The sequence below is a fragment of the Parasteatoda tepidariorum genome, chromosome 11, assembly GCF_982258835.1.
Source record: "Parasteatoda tepidariorum strain Cologne lab strain chromosome 11, Ptep-v5.0, whole genome shotgun sequence".
Lineage (NCBI taxonomy): Eukaryota > Metazoa > Arthropoda > Arachnida > Araneae > Theridiidae > Parasteatoda > Parasteatoda tepidariorum.
In genome coordinates, this window is record NC_141765.1 from 58430904 (window position 1) to 58456010 (window position 25107).

General features: G+C 25.7%; 1 protein-coding gene across 28 annotated transcripts in view; it reads right to left on the reverse strand.

Moving 5' to 3' along the window:
* The window catches only part of LOC107450919 (uncharacterized), a 653937-nt gene that overhangs the window by 85766 nt on the left and 543064 nt on the right, over positions 1-25107 (reverse strand). The window contains exon 1 of one of the 28 annotated variants that reach the window (XM_087155150.1): positions 12302-12800. The exons of the other annotated variants lie outside the window; for them this stretch is intronic. The gene's annotated coding sequence lies outside the window, so the exon portion shown is untranslated. Of the gene's footprint in view, positions 1-12301; positions 12801-25107 lie in introns of those variants that run through there. 28 annotated transcript variants of the gene reach the window in all.

The window sequence follows — 25107 nt, forward strand, 5'->3', positions numbered from 1 at the left end:
TAAAAAGGCAATTTAAAATATTATTTCTCATAAAACCGTTGTTCGTACAAAAAAAAAAAATAAATAAATAAATAAATAAATAAACTTGTAACGTTTATTACTTTCATATTAAAAGTGTCGGTTTTGGTTCAGTAAGTACAGTGACCCAACATAAAACATTTTTTATTATTAATTGTTTTTGAATTGAAAATACAAATGAGAAAAAATATAATTTAGAGGTTTTACGCTAAGCTGTACTTACAAATTAAAATAGCTTTTTTAAAAAAAATTAATAATAAATGACGAAGCTAAAATTATTATACTAGGCTATTAGTAAATAATTTTAACTTATATAATTTTTATTCGTAAAGAGTCGCGCTTTAAATAACTAATTTTAAAAAATGAAATAAATAAAAAAAAGTTTGCTTATTGTAGATTAAAGTGCATTGACTATTTGTTTAAAAAGGGACTGATAAGGTTTATTAAATAATATAAGTACAAAATCTACTTTTGCATTATTAAAAAGACATCATTTAACTAAGTTTATGAAACATCTTATGAACAAAATCTACTATAAATTATTTTGGCGAGTAAAACAGCTTTTCGCCATAGACTGAACTAAGATTTAAGCCTATTAGGCCAAAGATTTTAAACAACAAAAAACGCCTACTTAGCAATGAATACGCGGATTTAAAAGAGGTAATTGCTTTGTCGATTAGCCCTCTTCTGAGTAACCAACAATTCATTTCATTTGAGAAGTGACATGAAACTGTCACGAAGACTGGCATTATCAGCAATCAACGTTTAAGAGAAAAAGAACATAATGCCTTTATGAACGAAATTAGCGACGTTTATTTAAATAAAACTTAGCCATAAAAACGAATATTTTCCTAGTGAGTTTAATTTGAAGAGCCGAGCTGTTTTTCAGAATACCAAATTTGTGTAATTTCGTAATTGTTAATTAACATATCTCAGCTTGTGTTTAAAACACATTAATGATTAAAAAATTATAAATATTTAATTTTTGGAAAGCGCGAGATGCTTAATATTTCGTAAATTGTAGCAGTTTTTATATTAAAACTGAATTAGTTTAGAAATTTGAAAAATTTAATTATTTGAGTTTAAAACTAGTCAAATATATTTTACGTTTCCTTTTATCAGTTTAAAAAATGCTAAAATATTCAATGTACAAGGAATACAATAGTTGAAAATAATGCGTACAAAAAGTTAAACACTTAGGTCTCCATTAAGGAAGAAACAAGTTATGTAAGATAATGTATTTGTAAATTTTATTTTAAAAAAATTCTTGATAAAGTTTTGATAATTTTTTTCAAAATAACAAATTTTGGTCATTTTTAATTCTAAATTAAAGAAATTTGAACTCCGCAATTGAAATATTTTCGCAATTTAACCCGATTTAGCCTTTATATAGTGTTTAAATTTGAAATATTTAGCTAAAAAGTTCAAAAATTCCTATATCAAACATTTTAATACAATTAAACCTGAAATTACCTAAGTTTTTCTTGTATAGTTTGAAATTTAATGGAAAATATTGAAACATTATTTTAATAAATATGTATTAAACTAAAACGACAGCGTGTTAATTTAATTATATATTTAATAAAATTCGCGCTATGTTTATAGATAACAATAGTGAGAACTAAGCGATTTTGATCTATAATTTTTACATCATCAGGAAAAAAAAATCTGTTTAAGTTAGACAAGCTTGCATAAACCTTCCCCATATTATAACTTGAAAGTTATGACTTCAGAAACTTTCATAGGCATCACAAGATTTAAAAGCATTTTTTACTGACATTGATATACTTAAAACTTAGAAGCTAAAACATAATTATTTTCAAATAAATTGTCAATTAGATGTAAACTACATCTAAATTAACTTTAATATACATTCTAACTTTTTTTTTATTTTGAATTACTGAAAGGAAAAAGAATTGTTATTGGGTATTTCTACTAACACTGAGAAGGCATAAAGGAATAAAGTTAAGCATAACTTTTTTTCAGGAACTGTCGCTTACTTTCTTCGAAACTGATAATTTATAAGTATTTTGAAATTCATGCAAATGAAGTAGTTAAAAATACTGCTTTCGTATGATGGCGTAATAATGGATTTGTCTTTAACTTTTTTTAAGATGCTTTCTTGTAGCACTTCAAAGTCAATCTGAAAAATACATCTTTTTATGATATTAGAATGTTCTAAATCCAATTCAGAGTGAGGATATATATTGAAATTTACATTCTATTGGCACTAACCCTTATTTAATGCAGGTGTAGAAATTACTTTTCCTTATTTCCAGCAAAATTTTTGAACTTCGGAGATAAGGAATTCTATGCTATTTGGTAATATATGAACCACACACACCATCCAAATAATTATGGCTAGGTTCAAAAGCAATAAAAAAAGCTAGATAAAAGTCTGTTAACTCTCTATTTTTGTCAAGATAAGAAATTATTAAAATTCAAAAAATTATTTTTGGTTTTCCACTAAGTTATAGATAGAAGAGTTAAAACAATTTCCGAGAGATAATTGAAAGAAAAAAAAAAAAAAAACCATGAAGATTCCATGAAAAAAAAAGGAACCTATACCGCTATTCATGTATAAAAATAGTTTATATACATATTTATCAACATATCACAATTTCACAGATGATTAAACATAAAATATTAATTTAAAAAAATTAGCGCAGCGAAACAAAAATTAACATAATCTTAAGCAAAAGTAATTTAGCATCTGAAGCATAGGAAAAGATACTTAAATAATTTTACAAAATGTTTCTCATATTTTGTTAATTTTTTAGGCATTTCATAGTAACAGTTTAAAAAAAAATAATATAGAAAGAAAACTTCGTTTTAGTCAATTTAAAGATCTACAGCAAAAAGATGCATAGCGTGTTAAGGACAATGTTTATATTAACTATTCAAAAACTTTAGCACATTCCAATAGAACGCTAAAATCCAATATTAGAGACAGAACACGCAAGTATGTACCGAAAGGGTTAAAAGGAAATCGGAAAAACTATAAAAAGAAAAACAAAAAATACTATTTCGAGAGTGAAAAAAAAAATAATGGCATCCAATATATAAAACATAATATTAAGAAAGATAAGAGGACATATAAGAGAAAGAAAATTTGCAGTTAATTTAGAAGGTTGTGCTTAATCAAGTGTAGGAAATACCAGGTGAAAGAGGTCTAATTTGTAAATAGCGTGTAAGATGGCCAGATCGTAACAGCTGTGAAGGCTTTCTGAAAGATTCATTAAGTTTTCATTTTTCTTCAAGTACCTTTGACAACACCCACAATGTGACAACTGCGTCTTCACGCCAACAACAATCACCGCAAGTACTCTCCTGATTTGTCTCCATGTTTTTAGTAAGCTTGCTTTCATCATTTTCGCGTGTACCGCACTTTTTCTTTCTACTCTTTTGTTCAGAATAGACCAACTTGAAATTTAGTTTTAGTCCTAAGTTTTTTTTAGGTTAAAAAATGGAGGCATTTCATGACGTTTAAATGCTCCAGGAAGTTCACTTAATTCGTTCGTAAAAGTTAGATTTTTCAAGACGACAATTGTTGACGAAGACAATGTTCAAGAACTTTTAAAAAGAAACATTTTTCACGAAATAGACTCGAAGCTATTTTTAAAGTTAAAAGAAGTCATTACAACGCTTGGCAAAAGTTAAAAGAAGTCGCATATTTTAAGCTTGACTCCCTTGTAAATAGCATTAAAAAAATATTATAATTATTAAAAACATTTAAGTAATTTTTAAGAGCATTCTGTAAAAGAAGTTATATTTTTCTTTTAAAGCAGAACAACTATAAAGGCTTTTACTCAATAGATTTAAATAATAATTCTATCAATTCATAAAATTCATTATTTGTGTGAATATTTTAATAACTTCATTATTTTACATTTAAAAAATACAAAATTTTTTGAATAGTCTATCACAGTTATATTAAATATTAATGTAATACTTATTATTGTTCAAATCTTATTTATTTATTTTTTTGAATAACGAAATTTAATCTTCGTGATATTATAAAGATATTTAATATAAATTTTGTGAAAAAAAATACAATAAATAAATAGAAGCAAAATAAAATACAAAATATCGAATAAAAAAAATAAGTCTTGCTTATTTTAGGAAGTAATTTCTTTCAAAGACGTTGTTCAATTCATTATTATTATTTTATTAAATAAAAATATATATTTGTTAAACAGGATTGTTATTCGCTTTCAGTATATTTTTGAAGGAAAAAAAAATTTATAAGAGATGTTTTTCTTGAATTTTTCTTCCTTATCATGCTTTTGCATTAATCAATGAATTAGCTTTTTTCACATTAACACTATCCCACGACCCAGAATTTCTAAAGCGATTTGCTTTCTTTTTCTTTTGTGGTTTCGCGTCAAGCTTAGTTAATAACACCGTTTACGTTTGGGCGTAGTGGAGCAGATTTTTGGTCTCGTTTTATTAAACTCTACTAATAAGATTTGATAAATCTGAAAAATGATTACATTAAAGAAAAGTGAGATAATTATAAAATATTAAATATTTTAATACGCCACTTCATATACAAATCATAAACAATTTTTTCTTCATTAAGTTTTGAATGTGAAAAAAAAAAATTCACTAGAGAGCAAAGCTTAGGTTCAAAAATAATGAATATTTCTTTCAAAGAGTCTTTCTCTTTTAATAAGAGAACAAGAAAAATTATATGACATTTTCATAAATTTGAATATTGATCCTGCATCCCTTCTTTTAAAGAAATTGACATCTGGAGCAAAAATTATTTTATAATTTCTAAAGGGAGCTCTCGGTATAAAACATGACGAAAAATAATGTTTTATCCTATACTAATGTCCTTAGAATAAGCTCACACAATTAATCAAAATAATCTAAATAAAGAAAAAAAATCTCCTGTGAGCTGAGATTGCAGAACAAAATTACAATATCTGCTGAGGATTTTTTTTTTCATTGTTCTGCGATTAATCACATGTACTCAAAAACGCAAAATAGTTCTTGATATCAGAACTGTTTATTTTAGCGAAGCGGATGTGCATTGGCCTGGGCGCTCAAAAAGACATTCTATTTTTTTCTAAGCCCACCCCTTTCTTCCGGAAAGACGCCATGTTTAATTACTCCGACAAACGTTCTTATGAAATATTCTCTTTATGCCTTCTCCGGTAATTTGTTTGTCGTTCTATTTTTCCGTTTTCTTGAGGCTGCTCACACGAAGGGGTTTAAAAAAGGGAAAAAATTGGGAGAAAAGAGCGCTCTTTCGCGCGCGAGAGACAGAAAGAGAGAACGGTCGATAATTTGAGAGCACAAGTAAATGAAGGAACGGGATTATAATAAAGCGAAAGAGGAGTAAAAAAGGAGAAAAAAAAGGAAAAACTAGGAGGAGAGTAAAAACAAGGAGAGTCCATCGATCTAGGTGCGTGGTCATCGCGTCGCGCAGTTCACCCCCTCCCCCTACTAAGATATACTTCTTTTATCACCTGCGATAAGATTTTGAAGATGCCTCATAAGAAGAATTGACAAGCCGGGCATAACGAAACTGTTCTTGGGAACAAACAAAAATTTTAGCTACTTCCTTCATACCCTGCACCTCCCTACTCTTTATAAATGGCGGAGGTTAAAAGCAAGAGAAGAAAGAGATTGAGAGAGAGAAAAAAAAATCATATCGATGTGAAAAAAATAATTTTGCAGAGCAACGCGTACATAGCAACGTCACTGGCTGTGAAGCACTGTGCTGCCATCTGACGGCGGCGTTCGCTTCGCTGCTTAACCCTTTCGTCCCTAAATTCAACTTTTTAACTCATCCTTTTGGAAAAGTTTACGAAGAGGCTAAATTTTCTTTTCGGGTTTTGAAAACGCATCGTCACAGTAGCATACGTTGAACTATTTTCAAGCTATGAGCTATTTTAACTTTCAGTTACACGAGTCAGTTTCAGAAAGGCTGGTATTTTAGCGCTTAACCCTTTGAACACTAGCTGAAGTATTAACTTAATGCTCAGACTGTTCAGTTTTATTTCGCTCGCATTATTCAAGATATATATTTTTTAAAGAAATAAACAGCTTGAAATTTTTATTTTTAAAATTAAATTAATAAAAAAATATTATTATGCATTTTCAAACATGATTAACCATACATAAATATAATATCCTTATCTTTACCAAAAAATTAAATTTTACTGAAGAATATACTTATTGAAAAATTTATTCTTAACTTTTAAAAAATTTCAACTTTGTCAAATTATTAATCATTTGGACATTTGTATTCATATAATATATTGTGTAGGGCATTTTAGTTTTTTTTTTTTTTTTTTTTTGGCTCGTAATGTTAAAAAAATTAGAATACTTGAAAAAAAAAACATACAAAGAATACATCTTTATCCATAGGAGAAATCTTTCCAATGAAGTCAATTTATGGAGAAAGAAATTATCTCTAGTCTCTGGACTTAATTCCGTGATTATTAGCTAATTCAGTACAGCAGTCTCTTTTGTTTTATTCCTATTATTAAAAATAGAAATCTATATTTAATTTAAAAAATATCACTTTTAATTCTATATTTATTTCATTTAATAAAAAGTATGCCAACATATCTTATTATGTAGACTATCTTTCTGATGAAATCAATTTAAATTAACGCTTAACCTTTTATTTATTTTTTTTTTCAAAAAAAAAAAAAAAAAACTTAAGTTAATTCATTCAAACTGTCATATTAAGTAAGCATGGGCCAAATTCGATCGGCGCTTGCCGACTTAACGTGTATGTTCTGTTTCGTTGTATTATTAAAAATATTTATTCAATGTATTAGATGGGTATAAAATTTGATTTTAAGTATACAAATTTTTCACTTTCAATTAACAAAGAGTGCAACTTCAACATCTTAGGAAGGAATAAAGTCAGTTTTAAATAAAAAAGAACTAGATTTTCTATAAAGATAGATTTTCATTCACTTATCTTTGTCTTTTCAAAAATACAGGAACCTAAAATTTTTTTTTTGTCAAAAGATATGTTATTCGATAGAATTAAAGATAATTTTAATAATTTAAAAAAAAAGTCAACAAAACACAAACAAGCTCAGTAGACAACAAGCAAAAACAGCAAACCTTATTTTTTATTTTATTTTTTGTCCTTTAAGCTGATGAATTAAAATGTAATGATTTGCATACAAAAGAAATAAAGAATAAGGTTAAATTCCTGACGGCATTAACACGCCTTCGAATTGAATAGAAAATAAATTATGGCTAGAGAAGTGGAGGACATATTGTAATTTTTGTCAGGAAAATCATAGAATTTTATTGTTCACACTTCAGGGGAAAAAAAAAAAACAAGTATTTTAAATTTCACTTTTTCTATCAGACTTCAATAGATTGATGGATGGAACTTAATATGCAAATAGAAATTCTTACTAATATTATTCTTTTTTAAAAAGATTATGTTCAGAAACCAGAGTAAGAAACAGAATAAACTAATTAGAAATCGGCGAAATATGGAAGGTTCACTAAATAAAACATGTCATCATTTTGATTTAAAAATTGTTTATTTGTAAAAAGTTCTTTTTTTTAAAGAAAAAAAACTTAGCAAAAAAAAAAGAAAAACAATTACGAATGTTTTATAAAACACATGAAAGCAAATACACTGTAAAAAAATTACGGTATAAAGTACCAGCACTTTGGATGCACCATTTTCCATTTTACTGTAAAATATTATACCGTAATTTTTACAGTAATATTTATTTAATTAGAGTGATTCAGAGCTTTTCGGAATTTTTTACTGCATATAATGAAGAAAATGAAATATATATGACAAAAATAATTGCATAATTTTTGCTAATAATTGCTGTTTCTTATTTTTATTTTAAATGATTCAAAGAAAATAATAAAACATGTAATATAAATATTTTTATAGTATGATTATGTAATAATTAATTAATAAATTTAAACACAGCTATAAAATAATAATTTTACTGCCGCACACAGCTAAGGATAATAACAAAATTTTTTTGTAATTTTTCGAAAAATACTAAGAGTTGTCACTGTAAAGTAGCCACAAGGAAACGCATTAGGGTGGGTTGGAAGAAAAACAGTTTTTTTTGGAGGGGGGGGGGCGATGAATTGGTAACAATGCAGAAAAGTTGCTGTTACACCTAATTTTAATACTCGCTTTTATTTTGCTCTAATCCATAAAGTTTTCTTGTAACTGCTCATTTAAAGTTTTAAAACAAAATTTATATTTCTACACACCCCAAAACTAGGGGCTAACTATTACATACTGTTAAGTATACCTCGACGTTTTCTCGATAAGAAGGGCTAGCTGCAGTATAAGCCATATTTTCAAATTGTTTAGGGAGAACGAGTTTTGTAAAAAGCATGATTTTTATGCAGGCAATAAGACATTTTTGTGTGTAATGCTGTTACCAGGAAAAAATTCTGGAAACTAGTAATGTGCATATATTTGCAAACAATACAAAGGAACAGTTTGATGAATTAATAAATTTGAGAATTGTATAAACTTAAAAAAATTGTACAAATCAGGAAATTGTAAGAATTTATAAAATACTTTTTACAATACTTGAGTAGTTATATCAATGAATTTTTTAAATGTTGGAATAAATTAAAATATATTTAAGTAATGGCTTCAGAATGAGTATTGAACAATTATTGACAAGCTTTTTAACAATGATTGGAGCCCTGGGCAAGCGTACCAAATGCACTCTTTTAAATCAACTCCAGATAATGCATGATATAAACACATATACCTAAATTCAGAGAGCAAATCAAGTCGCGTTAGAATTAATATATTAATGGTCTAGTATCTCTTCTTTCAAGATTATTTTGTAAAATAATTTTTTGAAGTGTCACTAGTCAGACCCTCAAGTAACACGAACCATAATTAGTTAAATATTTTTATTTTGAGAAATGACTAGCTATAACGTATATCTGAAATGTGCAGACATTGTAAAAAATTACGGATCAAATTACGATAAAAAGTACCGGTTCTTTTTACAGCAAAATTCATTTTTACCGGAACATGTACGGTACAAGTAATTTTCACAGTAATAATTACTGTAAAACCACTGAATCACTTTAATTAAATAAATATTACTGTCAAAATTACGGTATCATATTTTTCGGTTAAAATGGACCTGACTGTACAAGGGATTTTATGGATGATAGAAGTGCCGGTACATAATACCGTGATTTGATTCAGAATTTTTTACAGTATATAATAAGATGTTATTACTTAAAATTTTACTATTGCTTTACAAATAGATAAATAGAAAAATATTGAAATGAAATGAAAAATTTGGTGCAATTGGAAACAAAAAATGGCTTTTGAAATAGCTAAAAATGCGATAAATTGGATAGAAATCAAGAAAGAAAATAATAGTAGTTAAATAAAATACATAAAGTAAAAGTAGTAAAACTAAGTTATTTTACAATATTATGATAAACCATTAACAAATATTTACTCAGCTAAGAAATTGGAATTTAAAGTGGATCTGTGAACTTAAACCTAGTTACGTAAATAATCAATCTGGAATAAAATTTTTAAATTTAGTTATTGATTACTTTTTTGTACTTTATTTTTTACGTAGAAAAATGTAATTTATTGATGATACAACTTTAGAATTGTCCCTAGAAAGAGAGTATTAACACTAAAACCTTTGAAAAAGGGAAAAAATTATCTTATTTCAAAATCCTGAGATTGCGGACACCTAATTCTGTTGAAATGACACGTAAAAGCTAAATTATCAATGCATCAGTTGTATATTAGTTTCATTAAAATTATTATAAATGGTAATGTAATTAGAAAACATGCATAATTTATGCACTTATTAAAATGATTTTCGTAGTTTATTAGCTAAAAAACTCTTAAAATTTAACTCAAACAGACGGGAAAAAATTAAAACCCCTTAATATTGGATAAAATATAAAAGCTTCCAAAAATTGTAAAGTTAGCCATTTCATCAATATCAATTTTATTTGGCTGTTAAAAACCTTTTTCCTGTAATCACAACCGAATATAAGAACTTTTTTTTAAATCTACAGATCTTGATCAACAACCAATGATCAAAGGAATATTCAGTTTCACCAAAAACTAAATATTTCACACATTCAAAATTAAAAGATAATTTCAATTAATTATCTTTCAAAATTTAAAATTTTCATATTAAAGCTTCTTTAATTAAAATACATTTAAATCAAAAATGAAAAAAAAAATAAATTTCCCATATGTTTCATAATATAAGAAGATCTAACGAAAGAAGAACGCAAAACGTCTCCAGCCAATATATTTCTTCTTCCAACTTCTTTCAGGCTTTTTATACATATTACATTCAAAATAAACACAAATCTTTAAAAATATGTATATAAAACTATGCTGTATTAAAAACATAGGGCATTTTTAAAAGACAAATAATTATTTTATTTTTATTCTACTATAATTAAATTAAAAAAGTTTACTGGCCGCAGACTTTTGCACGGTGCTGTATGCAATATTGTGGTTCATAACCAAATCGCAATTTCGTCTTAAAATCAAAACAAATAATATTTTCCAAGTGCACGGAGTCCTATTCACATTTTAGAGAGAACATTCTTTAAATTTTTGTCTGAAATTAAATAACTAAATTTAAATTAAAAAATAATTAAATTTTAAATAATTTATACGATCTTGTGCATTCTTTTTTGCTCATTTAAATCAAGAAAAACTTAGCTTAATATAACTTAACCAACTTTATATAAGATGAAAAGTCAACCAAATACACATATTCCAGTTGATAAATTCATTTATTACTGAAAAAATAGTAAATAATAAACAGAAATATTCTTTACAAAAAGTTATTTTAGTCATTAAAAGCTTACAAAAAGTTATTAGAATTGCGTTAAAGAGATATAAACACTAAGTAAAAGGAAATCATTCCTTAATAAAGAAGTTTTAAGGAAAATTAATCAGAGATTGTACTATACACGCAAAAATAAGTAAATAATCAAATAAAACGTGTAAAGCATAAATACTTTTACAAGCTCATCACAAAATATAATTGCAGAGGGAAACGTATACTAATGATACATAATAATCCTCCAAAACAACAACGAATTGTGCACTTAACTAAAGGGGGTGAGAGCAGTATTCATAAGCGTATTATTATTCTAAAGAGAAAATTTATTTTAAGTATTGTGTTACGGAAATTGAATGCGAAAAAATTAAAGTAATGAAATAACAGTATGAAGAGGAAAATAAAAAATTATAAATTATATATTTAAAATAATGTATTAGTCAGTGAGAAAATTTTAAACAGTTAAAAAACTATATAGAATATTTTCACAATTTTATTCCATTAAAGTAGAACCATATATGATGAAATGATTTCAAAAATTAAATCTTTAAGTTTTTTCATTCAATGAATATATATGATACTGATTTATTCTGAAGTTTGCTATTTCCAAAATAAATAGTACAATTGATATTTATTAAAGCTTAATCATAATTCGGTTAAAAAAAAATAATATGAAGTGAATTTAAACCGTAAAGATTTACATAGCATAAAAGTTTTCAGTTTCCATGATTATACAATACGCTATAAAAGAATTCTTTTATTATTATTAAAGTGCACTAGCACAAACGTTTAAATTATTTAAATTATAATATAAATACTTAAAATAAATATTTAATTAAAAATTAAATTTTTAGCCTAAGTTAAAGCAAAAAGAAATGCAAATAGTCGATGATTTAATAAAATATAAAGTGATAAAAAATTATCAAAAAGAAAAAAGTTTAGAGGAATAAAATGGAATGTTTACGTGATTTTTATATCAAAAAAATCCATTAATTTAAACATCCTTAGAAATTATAAAAATAAAATCCATCATTTTGTTTTTAATTTGCATATATATATATATATATATATATGGTTTTGTCAAACAAATTTTCAATACTTCGATTCTAATTAAAAATTTTTTTTAACAAACTAAGTTAAAACTAATTTAACGTTCTTTTGTTCTAGAAAAGGTAACAGAAATAACTATTCCATAAAAAAAAACGAGCTAGGAAAATTGTTCAAAGATAAATTTTGACTTTTGCAGGTAATTGAAAAAGAGGACAAAAAATAAATAAGTAAATAAAAAACAAAACAAAGTAATGTAAAGAAAATATTTTCTTAACTAAAATAAAAGACTTCGCACTGTGAAAGAAAGCGTCTTACACTAGTTTAATAAGTTAAGTAAACAACTAAAATAAAGCCGTAAATTGGAACTGTTCATTTATTTGCTATTTCTGAAATTTTATTCTCACCAAAGTTCTCTTTCTGAGACTAAGTAATCATGCAAATTTTTCTGTGACAAATATCGTTTGAATTGAAATATGATGTAGCCATTCTTAAGTTGGAATTGCCTAAAAAGGAAATAAATGAAATAATCAAAACATTTTAGTTTCAAAGATGAGTAAATATAAAGTCACTTCATTAGAAGCGGTACTTGAACTAAAGTTTCTCGATACAATTTTTTCAGTCGTAAAAATTAAACGCGGTCGTAACGTTTATTGACAAAAATCTAATCTCGACTTGTTATTGCGAAAACGGCGGATAGAAAAAGAAAAACGTTTCTTAAGGCAATTTACTTTTTCTTCATAATTTCTTTTCTTCAAATTGCACACATTTTGAGAGAAAAACTTAATTGCACAGGCCTACTCGAATGAAATGTTAATTAAATTTCGAAAATTTTGATGCAGCAAAAAATGTATAATAAAAAATAAAGCTTTTACGATTAAATAATATAATCTTGAGAATAATATTTTTTATTTGACTTTTTGAGGGAATTTAAACGCAACATAAAAATGTTATTCTGTATTTTCATTTGAAAGATTAAGAAAATATGTTTGTTTTTTTAGAGAAAAAAGATGAATTTATTCAACCTTAAGAGAAATGAAACAAATTAGTGAAAGCAATCAAACTAAAAACGTGTAGCAAAAATAAATTTTAAAAAAAATGAGAATAGCATATTATTTACACTTGAAATTCAAAAGAAAATAAAAAAATATTCTTCAAGCAGATTTATATCCCGCTGACTTATAAAGAACATAAATTAAAGTAAATTTTTTCCTTAAGAATAAGTAATTTCAAGATAAAAATAAATGCTAAGAATAAGATAAACTTTATCTAAAATTGCAATTTTTAAAAAATATGAAATAGGAGTGTAAATTCTATTTTTATTTTAAGAAAATTTTAGAAGAAGAGTTTGGAATATAATCTATTAAAGTAATTCTTTCAATAATTGTAACTAGTTTAAATAAGGCTCTTATCTGAATTATGAACACAAAACGTTAATTTTTAATTTAATAAAAAAAAAATTGAAAAAACATCTTGAAAATAAAATTTAGGAAGATTTACATGCTCTTATAACCGATTATTCCACATCTTTTTTTATTACTAATGCTAATGATCTATAGTTGTTGATCCCCAAAAACCGTATTGCTAATTAATTATCGATCATCTCCAAATTTTACAACTCCCTCTGAAACAACTAGTTTCCTCTTCTTTTTCGTAAAACGTTTTTAATTACTTGGATAAGTCTAAATTAGAAGGATTATAAAGAATAACTATAAGTTAAAATTTTTTACTTGAGTAAATTTCTTTTAAAAAAAGGAGAGATATGCCCTCTTCTTTTTACAATTGGAACTCTATTTTTCTTTTCAAGAGGCCATGAATTTTGAAAATATTTGAAAATTAAGACGTCTTATTCAGTATTATTAAGAAACTCTAGTCGATTTAGAATACTTAAGAAACTATTACTAAGAAACTATTTTATCACATTTTCATGTTCTGTAATCATTGGGAATGGATGACAAATGGACCAAGTGACATGAAAGACGTTGCAAGATTTCTAAGAAAAGCTAGTATCTAGATATTGCTTTAGTGGATTTTGCTTCAAAAATCCTAAATATATAATTTATAAAACAATTAAATGCAACTAAAACTATTTTTTCTTGATTATTTAAAAACTGAAAATCATAAATAATAAAAAAAAAACATCTAATACCGGTTTAAAAAAAATTTCTTAAGTAAAACAAATAAATTAATCACAGAAGAAGTAGAAAAAAAAACATTCACTATTTTAATTAATTGAAACCACTATATCTAATCTCATTTTTAAATTTTAAAGCTTAAATTTTAAAGCCATACAAACTCGAACGAAAATAATAATGTTGGATTTATTTGTCCAAAAGGGCAATTAAAAAACCACTAGTATAGCAAAATCGAAGTAAAACTTTTTTTAAAACACTTCCTTTTTTTTGAATCTTTCGAATGAAATTTTAATTTAAATGCTATTAAATAGTAATCAAACATAAAATCGAAACGGAAAAAACTTGCTCTAATTTACAAATTATTTGTCAGCATTAGTTCATTATTCAGATCATCTGTCAAGTAAAAAAAAAATTAAAAAGAAGAATACAACATAAAACCAAATAAACTCTTTTCAAATTTTTCAAATAAAAGCTTTAATCTCATTAATGATGTGTGCAACTCCTTAAGAAGGAAAACAATTGTTTAAAATACAACACTATGATCCTTCACAAGTTAACATCGGTCACATTTAAGACATGCACGCAAATTTATTTGGTTAATTAGAACTCGTTCTAACAATGCCGAAAGGGGAAAATCAAAAACAAAAACTAAAAAGAGAATCTCTAATCAAATGTAAAAAGTACTAGTTTCCTTTTAAACAGAAACAAAATGAGCAGCCAAAGGTGGGATTTTTATTAGCAGACATTTGAATACTAAGATATAAACAAAGAGCTTCGTGAAGTGGACGAAAATTGGGGAAAAAGCGATTGAGAATAAAGAGAACTACTTCAAGTAAAAAGACAGATTGTCGCTCTGTCAGATGGAATGTTTCGTCAAAAAGCTGAATAACAACTTCTTCAGGCAGTACCTCTAAAGAAATAAAACTTCATTGGGGTCTGAAATTCTTATATAGATTAAATGACAACTAGTGGAAGGAGGCCCCAAGAAAAGGAAAAAGAATTAGATGGTATATTATTTCAAAGGAACTTTTATATTTAGAAAGAGAAATAATTGGTGCTTGATCTGCAATCCAAAGGGTAATTCAAATAAAAAAACAAAAAAAAACAATTTGTAACTATTGAGAAAAAACTCTCAGGGAGTTTATTGTTTTTAGAAAAGTTTTATTTTTTAATCTGTTTACTAAAAAACACTATTTTTCTTATATATATAATAAAAATATTATGTTAAATGAAGGATAAAAATGTCCACGCTTTTTTCCCCCCAAAACGTATTTTTCTTTTTTTTTTTTTGTATTTATTAAGATGCCTTAATATCCAACAAAGGATAGAGTATACTTTGTGATATGTAGACCAAAGCAAAAAACAACATGAATAAAGCACAAATGAAAGCACATAAATGGGCATACTATGGTTTCAGTTTTATACGCAAAGAACCTTCCTCATTGTCTAAATGTAAAATAACGTTTTTCGTCATTTCGACGTTTAGACACTGACGTCACTGGCAAAATGTCAAAAATCTGATTAATTTTGACGTTTAGATACTGAGGAAGCGTTTTGTTTATAGAACTGAAACTATACAATGTCCATTATTGTACTTTCATTTCAGCCTTTCTTCACATTTTTTGCTTTATGACTTAATAATGATGACATAATAATGTTATTTTTCTATATAATATTAAATTAGTCGGTGGGTAATGCGGGTGGTCACTATGTATAAAGCTTTCTAACTCACCCTGGGGGGGGGGGTACACCCTTTTCTACGGTGACTACGACCCCAGAAGCCCTTGGTTCGAATCCTGCCGGCAGTCAACAAACATCTATCTCACATACTCTTTCTTCTCCATAAGTTTTTTCCCGAATTAAAAGTATGATAAAGGAAATGCACGAACTGAAAGCTAAAAGAGCTGAAGGGAAAAGCATGGTTGGTTTAAGAACCAAAATTTTATCTTAATATGTGTGGTAGATACCTCAATTTCAGAAACATATACGATATTGTTTTAATTATCGAATGCTTAAAATTATAATTGGTAAAAAGTAAGAATGCTTAAAAGTTAAGTTGAACTTAAAAACTGAAAACTAAGTTGTTGCATTTTCTTTAAAGAAATAAACTATACAAAAAAAAATAATAATAATGAACCAAAGACTGTTTCATCAACTAAAAGATGTTAATTAACAGCTACACTATTAATTATATATATATAAGCTAAATATCGATACAGATAAAACATTTATTAATTTAATGAACAAAAATTTACTATTGTTGATTAAAATCTTCTACAGAGGAAAAAAGTTAAAATTATAATAGTTTCTAACAACTGATCCTGAAGATGAGATTTTTCATGACCAGACATTTAAAAGCAAAAAAAATATTAAATTACTTTTTTAAAAATTTCAAAATCAGTGAGCAGAGGTGATAAAGTAAATCTGCTACTTAAAATAAAAGACCAATGGCATCGCTTAATTATAATAACTACTACTCATAATCGTAATCTCTTCTTTGTAATAACTACTATACTTAAAATGTAATGCAACATCTTAATTCCTTTACGTAACATCTCAATAGAAATAAAATTTATTTCAAGTCTGGCATACGAATTGTCATATAAGATAAAATGGCAAGAGGACTAAGAAATAAAAAAGAATAAAGGCATATTATGTTATGTCATATGAGTTTCGAAATTTTGGAAAAAGACAAATAATTGGATATCGAGTTGCAATAAAAAGGAAGATTTTAAAGCAAATATTATATAACAATTCGGGGAAAAAACGTTAAGGCGGTTTTTTGTTACCAAAAATAAATTCAATTTTTTTCAGTTTGCTAATAAAATAATAAGAATATACTTTTTTTATGCAATTTTTATTAAAAGCAGTGGGTAAAAAATTATCCAGCATCGATTAAACGCAAATTATCTAGTTATCGACTAAACGAGGCGCTCTTGTTACTTTAATTTTTTTCATTAGAATATATTCAAATAATTTTGATTCATGATATTTAAGATCCTTAATCAGATCTTACATTTGAAACGGTACATATATGTATATAAGGTTCTATGTATATGCACGTTAATCTCCATTAACTATATATCTAGTTGATATTCTATAACTATATTTCTAACGTGACTGTTATAAATAAAAATAGAGAATTGGAGTATGTCACTATAAAAATTACCAAGAAAAGAATATCAAGTCGGAAAAAACTTAAAATATTACGTTTGGAGATAATAAATAGAAACAAAATGAATTAAATGCATTCTATAAATGCTCCAAAAACAATAATTTTTTATAGTAGATTGTGTATCATAATCATTACGGTAAGAGTTAAAACCCTACAAAAAAAAAGCACAATAGGTTTCCCAAATTTTTTTAGGCATATTTTCAGGTAGTTCCCTTATATAAGATTATATAGATGGAAATAAATAATTCAGTAAACTACAAATTGTCTATAATTCTAAACAAAGAGAAAGTATATCGCAATAAATATAGTATAAATGTTTAAGGAACACAAAATTAAACAATATACAATTATAAGATATTATATATGAAGCTTACTTTTGTTTACACAAAAAAATCAAAGCATTCTTTAATTGCAGCGAATTAAAAGCTAATAAAAGTTAATCAAATACATACTGTAATTTGATAGAGCTAACTAAATCAACTATGCTTTATGAATACACGCCAAATATTACAGAGCTATTTTAAAATTTTAAATAAAAATACAAGTTACAAATGTTTTAAAATTGGCAGAGTCCTCCCGAAATAGCTCTGGTTTTCTTCTAGTAGCCAAGCAGTTCAAAGAACTTGGCACATTTTTTTAAGACACTATCATCAAAATACTGGAGCGGAAGAACTAGTTTGCAGTTTTAAAAAGTTAAGAAAACTTCCTGACAATTTTATTTCATTCTAACATCTTAATTGGAAGAAATCTCAGTTTCTGCAAAACTTAAAAAAAAGAATTCAATTAGCAAAAATTTCTTTTAAATATAATTAACAATTCATTCTTAATATTTTGCTTCGATGAAAATTATTTATAAAAACAAATTAAGAAATAAAAAAATTAAGTAATTTTAAAAAGAAAACTGGTATTAAATTAATAAATAGTTCAGTAAATAGTAATAAATTAAATAAATAGTTTTGAATTAATTTTTTTGAATTTAGGTTATAAATATATATACCTACCTGGAAACAATAATAAGAAGTATATTTACGTAAAATTGTCACCTTTGGAAAAAATGAGGCATTATATTACCAGGGGTCTGTCCAGACATTTTGTGAAAGGTCCGTTTTTCGTGAAATTGTGAAAAAATTACTCACATTCTTTCAACCAGGGTCCGCTTTTATGAATTCGTGCAAATAGGGTCCGTTATTGCAAAAAAAAACTTTTTCAAGGAGTTTTTAAATTGTAAATCGATACAAGATTATGCTCAACACTGTAAAATTATAATTAAAAAAAATTAAATTTTAAAAAATAAACAACAATTGCTGCTTCTAAATTAGAGATGCAACATACAAATATTTGGTATTTAGCCCATACTGCTGAACGCCGAATATTCATTTCGGACGAATAATGGAAGAATCGTCTGCCGAAGACAAAACTTAATTCGTTTACATTCATCTTTCTTGTTTTCTGCCCTGGAAAGGGTTTAGTCGATTAACAAAATAATAATGAAGATAAGCAAATTTGTGAAGGATCCGATTAAAAGAAAAATCATTTTGTGAAGGGTCCGTTTTTAAGATAAAACATTTTGTGAAGGGTCCGTTTTTAAGTTAAAATATTTTGTGAAGGGTCCGTTTTTGTGAAAAGATATTTTGTGAAGGGTCCGTTAACGGACCCAAATTTCTTCTAAACAGACCCCTGATTACATACATAGTTTTCTCAATTCGATAATCGCACAAATATTTAAATTAAATTTCATATCTATCTAACTAGAAACTAGGGGTATTCTGAGCGTATTCTTGAATAATATTAATAAATATTTTAAAAATAAGGAAGTTTCTAAAATTATAATTTTTTTCGAAAGGTAGAGATTATTTTCTAAATGATTTTTCCTAAAATTAATGATTTTTAATTGAAATTTGTTGATAAGTTAATTGATAAAGTTTCAAACAAGAGTTTTATTGCCTATGTTTCGTGTAGAGTTTTCCTTATTTCAAATAATCTCATCATATAAATTGATAACAACGCGTATTCTCCTTTTCACTTCTCTTCCATTCGAAAAAGAATAGACAGAAATGGCTATTAATGCGTTTTATTGTTTAAAAAAAATTAATCCAAAAACCATAAATGTATTATATTATGCTTTTGCACGCGACAACTAACAATTCAATTTAGCATCGAAACTCCTATTTATCACAATTCCGAATTTAGATTGAGCTGTTTGCAACAGCATTATTATAAAAACACAATAACGAAAAGCAAAAATTACAAAAGGCGACTAATCAGGGCTATGAAACGAAAATAATGTGATGATTGAAAAAGTAATTTCAGATCACGCAAAATGTGCATCAGTCAAGTAATGACAAATATATAATTGCCTTCTAACAATGTTAGCACTTTATAACGGGACACTTTAAGTATGAATACAAAGCATAATAAAATGAAACATTGCCCTTCAGCACTTTTATAACTAAATACAGACATCAATTACATTAAAAAGATAGATATAGGTCAGTATTTTCTGGTGCCTTCATGGTAGAATAACATGTTTTGAAATGGTTCTGATGGGAGTAATATTTTGACTCGAAGTAATATTTTGAGTAATATTTTGAATCGAATCGCGACGAACAAATTGATTAGAGTTATTATAAAATATAAAGAAAAAAAAAGATACTTTATTACTGAGTAAAAATTCGACATTAATAAAAAAATATCGAATAAAATAAAATTAGCGATAATACAAGTTTTATAAGTAATTTCTGGGCTTTTAATGTAAGAATAACATATTTAGAAATAGCCAATTAGTACAGGGGGCCAGCGACTGTTACGTATAGTATACCAAACCGTTGGCGGAAATTTCGCCACAATCGCTGTAATTTTTTTAGTTTTTACCAAAAAAAGAAGAAACGACTATCAAAATTACTTTATCCTAACGCTCAGGTCACTCTGACAGAGATTGATATGAGAATTTCTCTTTCTGTTTCGCACTTTTCTCGCGATTTCTCTGCACATGACTTTCAGGCATGCTGGTTGAGTGTCGTCTGCTTTTTTAATTAAAAAAAAAATTCCACCTTTTTTAAGAAAATTTATCGTTTTCAAATTTCCGAGAAGTGAAAGGATTCGTTTTCATTCTTTATCCCTATCAATGCAAATACGATTTAAAACTACATTCACATGATTTAAAATCACACATCGTGTTTCGTATTTTTACGATATTATACAAAATATCGCGTAAAAAAGTCACTATTCGTGTGCAAGTGGCTTAAAAATTATACAACGGAATTCGTATTGACGCGATTTTAAGTCAAATATTGAAATTTGTATTCGCGCCATTTGAAAATCAAACATCGAGATTTTTATTCAAGCGATTTTAAAATTAAATATCGAGATTCGTATTCACTTGCTTTAAAAATCACACATTGATATTCATAATCACAAATTTTAAATAAGTAAATAAAATCTCGCATTGGCATTTTAAGAAAAACATTGATAACATTCGGTGGATAAAAGCTTTCTTCATAGACTTTCTTGTTGCTTAATTTTCAGGCATTTTCTAATTATTTAAAAAGTGTTTTTGCACATAGCATTTTTGGATTTCTATTTTTATTTTAGTTTTTTTTTATCAAACTCATTCCTGTGGTAGAAATCAATATAGAGTTTCATAAAATTAAATCATTTTTAAAAAATCTGTCAATTTCAAACAAATTTCGCCAAAAAAAGAGTAGAAAAAAAAGATGGTTAATAACAAAATATACTTGTACCCAAGAAATTATGGCGACAAAATAAGTACTCTTAGTGTCTTTATGGTAGAATAAGATATTTAGAAGTAACTCAATTAGAAGTATTATTTAGATTTTACGACTAACGCATTTATTCCTATTATTGCAGAAAGAAAAAAAAATTAGTTTATTGAGTAGCAAACTCTCTATATTAAAAAAACAAACATATAATATAAATAAAATATAATGACAATATAAATAATTTTAAGTATCTACAAATTGCAATATGTATGAAGCTTCTTAATAACAGACCAGACCACAAAAAGATGGCGGGTATTTCTTTTTAAACGCTTACTTATTAAGGATACAGCCTATATAAAATGCACTATTTTTATTCTTAAGTTGCTTTATTTTTATATGTTAATTTATAACGTGTTTAAAAAGAAATTTATATATATATATATATATATATATATATATATATATATATATATATGGAGATAATAGACAAATAGGGGGGGAGGACATTAAAAAATATTTAAGTTTAATAAAAGAATATAGAAATTAAAGATTAATTAATTAAGTTTACTAAAGATTATAAAAGATAATAAGCTTTTTTTCTCCGTAAAATGCTAGTATTATTATTTGCTTTTTGTGGAGATATCAGCATAAAAATATAATCCTCGATTATAGGAAAGTAGTAACAGATAGTCACTTTCAAACGAGATATAAACTATATAAATAAGAAAGTATAGAATTTTTATAGTCAAAAAAATTTTGATATTTATTGAATAAATAAATTTATTATAGATTCATAACTAACGAAAAAATAAGATACTTAAAAGTAGTAAAGCTATTTATTAACTTGTGAAAATAGTAAATTTAAGCCTAAGTGCAATTGAAGAATATTTTTTTTATGATCAGTAATATTTATCATTAAATAAATAAAAAAAGTCAGCGTAGTATTGCAGTCGATGCCAGACAATTCATATTTTATGTAAGTTTAATAAAAATAAATTAACTCACCATAAAAATAATAGCGAATAAGTCATAATTTTTTTAATCGATTATTTAAAAAAATATTCTAGTAAAAAATTGAATTCATCTAATTCATCAACTTAACATACACAGTTAAAAATTTTTTTACTATTATTACCTACTTTTATTTAACATAATTTCATTTTTAATTCCATCGTTGTTATTTTATTATATTTAACATCAATATTTGACATTAGTTATAATAAACTAAATACCAAAATATCCGATAATGGAAGAAGAATCACCTCGACATGGGTAAAAAGGTTAGATTAAATGAAAATTTTAAATTTTGAAATAAGCAAAAAATAAATATTTTTCGACAAAAAAGAAGAAAAAAATTATTCTCTAAAAAAGTATTGGCCCTCTATGTAATAAAAAAAAATAATAACCAAAATTGGTAAGTTATGAAGGAAAATCTTAAAAATAATATGAATAATAAAAAAAGAAAGATTTTAAACTAAAATTATCTTTGGAATCTTATTATCTATGATGAAAAAAAAAATTACTGATTAAAAAGAGATAACAGATTTAAAAAAAAAAAAACAGAAAATCGAAAATCTCACTTTCGAAAAATGAAAAATAATCACCTATCAAAAGAATTCATTATTCATTTAGATATGATTTATTCTTGACTCCCTCTTCTAGATTTTAAAATCTTTATGAATTGTTCGCCATATAAATGAGGAATATTAAAATATTTCGAAATACGGTTGACACATTCTCATGAGTATTGCAGGAGACGAGAATGAATAAAAAAATTTTATATATATTTGCAAAGTACTAAAAGACTCAATCCACAGAAGATTCGTTTTGCATAAAATTAATCACAAATAATTTAAAAACTAAAGTAAATGTATATAGCCAAGATTATTTTAGAAGCCTATTTTAAATATTGTTCAGTAAATAAAGAAACAATAGCAGCGGAGATAATAATTTCTATGATTAGAAATCCAGAAGAAAGTTTCAGGGGAAAAAAAAGGTGTTTTAATTTCTTTGTTACGTGGTTAAATCTTAAAGATAGGAAAATAAGAGAAATACTAATCAGTATCATTTAGTTTAGTAGACATTAATATTTAACTTAATAATGATAAAAAAACATCCAGAAAATATATTTTTAAAATAAATTCAGTTTTTTACATTTTTATTTTATTTTTTTAATCAACTACGAAATATTTTTCTTAATAAAATATGCAATACATTTATTTTCAATGTTCTTTTTTTGTTTTATATTTCTATTAAAATGCATAAAAAAATTAAATCTATAGAAAATCAAACTATTCTTATCTCTATAAGTCAACTAAAAAAGATAAAGGACAAAAAATGCATAATTTTATTTTTCAGCGGGTTAAATTTTTTGAAAAAAATATCAGTTACTTCTTTTTTCCAAAAACCAATTTCTCAGCTATGTACATTTAAAACACAAAAGTATTATTATTTTTATTTATTATTTTGAGCATATAGTTAATTTTAAATAAATAAAATGCAGCTAATAAACATGCTGGCAATCAATATAACCGATTCCTTGTATTAAGTATTCCATATTTTTTCATCAACTTTGTAATAAGGCTTGTTCATTTTGTATTTAGAGAACGGTACCCTCTTCATTAGTTTGGTACGCATTAAGGTATAACTTTTTATGAATGCATATAATATTATAACTATTTTCTTATTTTTCAAAAATGTGCATGATAAATAGGAAACAAATTAATTATTTTATTAACATTTGCTCATAACTACATTATTATAAATTTCGAAATATGTTGTACCACAGTAAAGATCAAATTTGCAGCAATTTTAGTATGAAGCTAAGTTGAACATTAAAATCTTACAATTTAAACTTAACTACACGATTCTACAGTTCAATCTCAGAATAAACATCTTTCAAGTAAACACTTTATTGAGATATGAGCAAATTTGTTACTAGGATTCACAGAACAATTTACACCGATTTTCCTGAAAGAGTAGGTTATCTAAGTGAGATACCAAAAAAAAAATGATAATAATAATACTAATAACTAACAACAAAAAAATTAAAAGACTAAGAAAAATTATGTTAGACAATAAACGATTGCAGTAAACCAAAAAAGTTAATAAATAATTTTTAAGTTACCTCAGAACTGTTTAACATAATTGCGCTTATTACATGTCTATTAAACAGGAATAAAAATTAACTTTAAAATATTTTGAAGGACTTTAAAAGAAAATAATTTAGCGCTCATAAGACTTGATAGGTTTCTGTAAGCAGTATATGAAGTATGAAGAATCCTAGTATAGCGTAATACAGAGTCTATTGTAAATTCGGTCTTTGTTCTGGACATAGAATATGTTTTTGGTGGTTCAAAAACTTTAAAGTTTGAAAAGATAACATTTTATAAAGAATGTAATATACATCACACGCAATTTAAAGTGAATTAGTCTTCTAAATTAAAAGAGGTAACTTTTCTCTTTCAAAGAGAAGTTAAACAAAGACTCGTAGCGTGTGTTAAATAGTTATGAAAAATTAATTTGATTTTTTTTTTGTTAAGTTTACAGGGTTAACAACTTTGCGTGATAAAATTTATCCAACAAATTCATAAATGTAGTAAGCTACAGCATCATCAACATATATCAGTAATTGGTTTCTGCTTGACACTTTAATTCCATAACATAAAAAAAGTAAGCTAAAACTAATTACGTAATATAAAAATTAAGGTATTTAAAAACATTTTAAAATTTAAAAGAGATAAAAAGTTACCTTTTAAATTGTAAAACCTCATAAAATGGAAACAATTTTAAATATAGTAAAGATGAGAGTGAGTTTTGACAAGCTTGCATAATAAATAAGGTTAGTTTAATTTTGATATTGGGTCAATTCAGTGATAATTGCAAGTATTTTTAAACTGTTTATGTTGATTTATTGACATATGTAGTCAAGGAGAATGTTAAGATATATTACTATGTTTTCATAAATAAAAAGAAACTTTACTTGTTTCTTTTTTGGATAAAGTAAGTTTAAAAATATGTATTGTTATTTTTTTCGTTAATAAAGCTTTTAAGGTTAATGTCTATTTTTTCATTATTGAGCGAAGTTCTAATACCTTTTTGTTTTTTTGTTTTTTGAGTTTGGCTTAAAAAAAAGACAAAAATTTAAAATTTCCATACTTAAAATAGCACCAAAGTCTTGATCA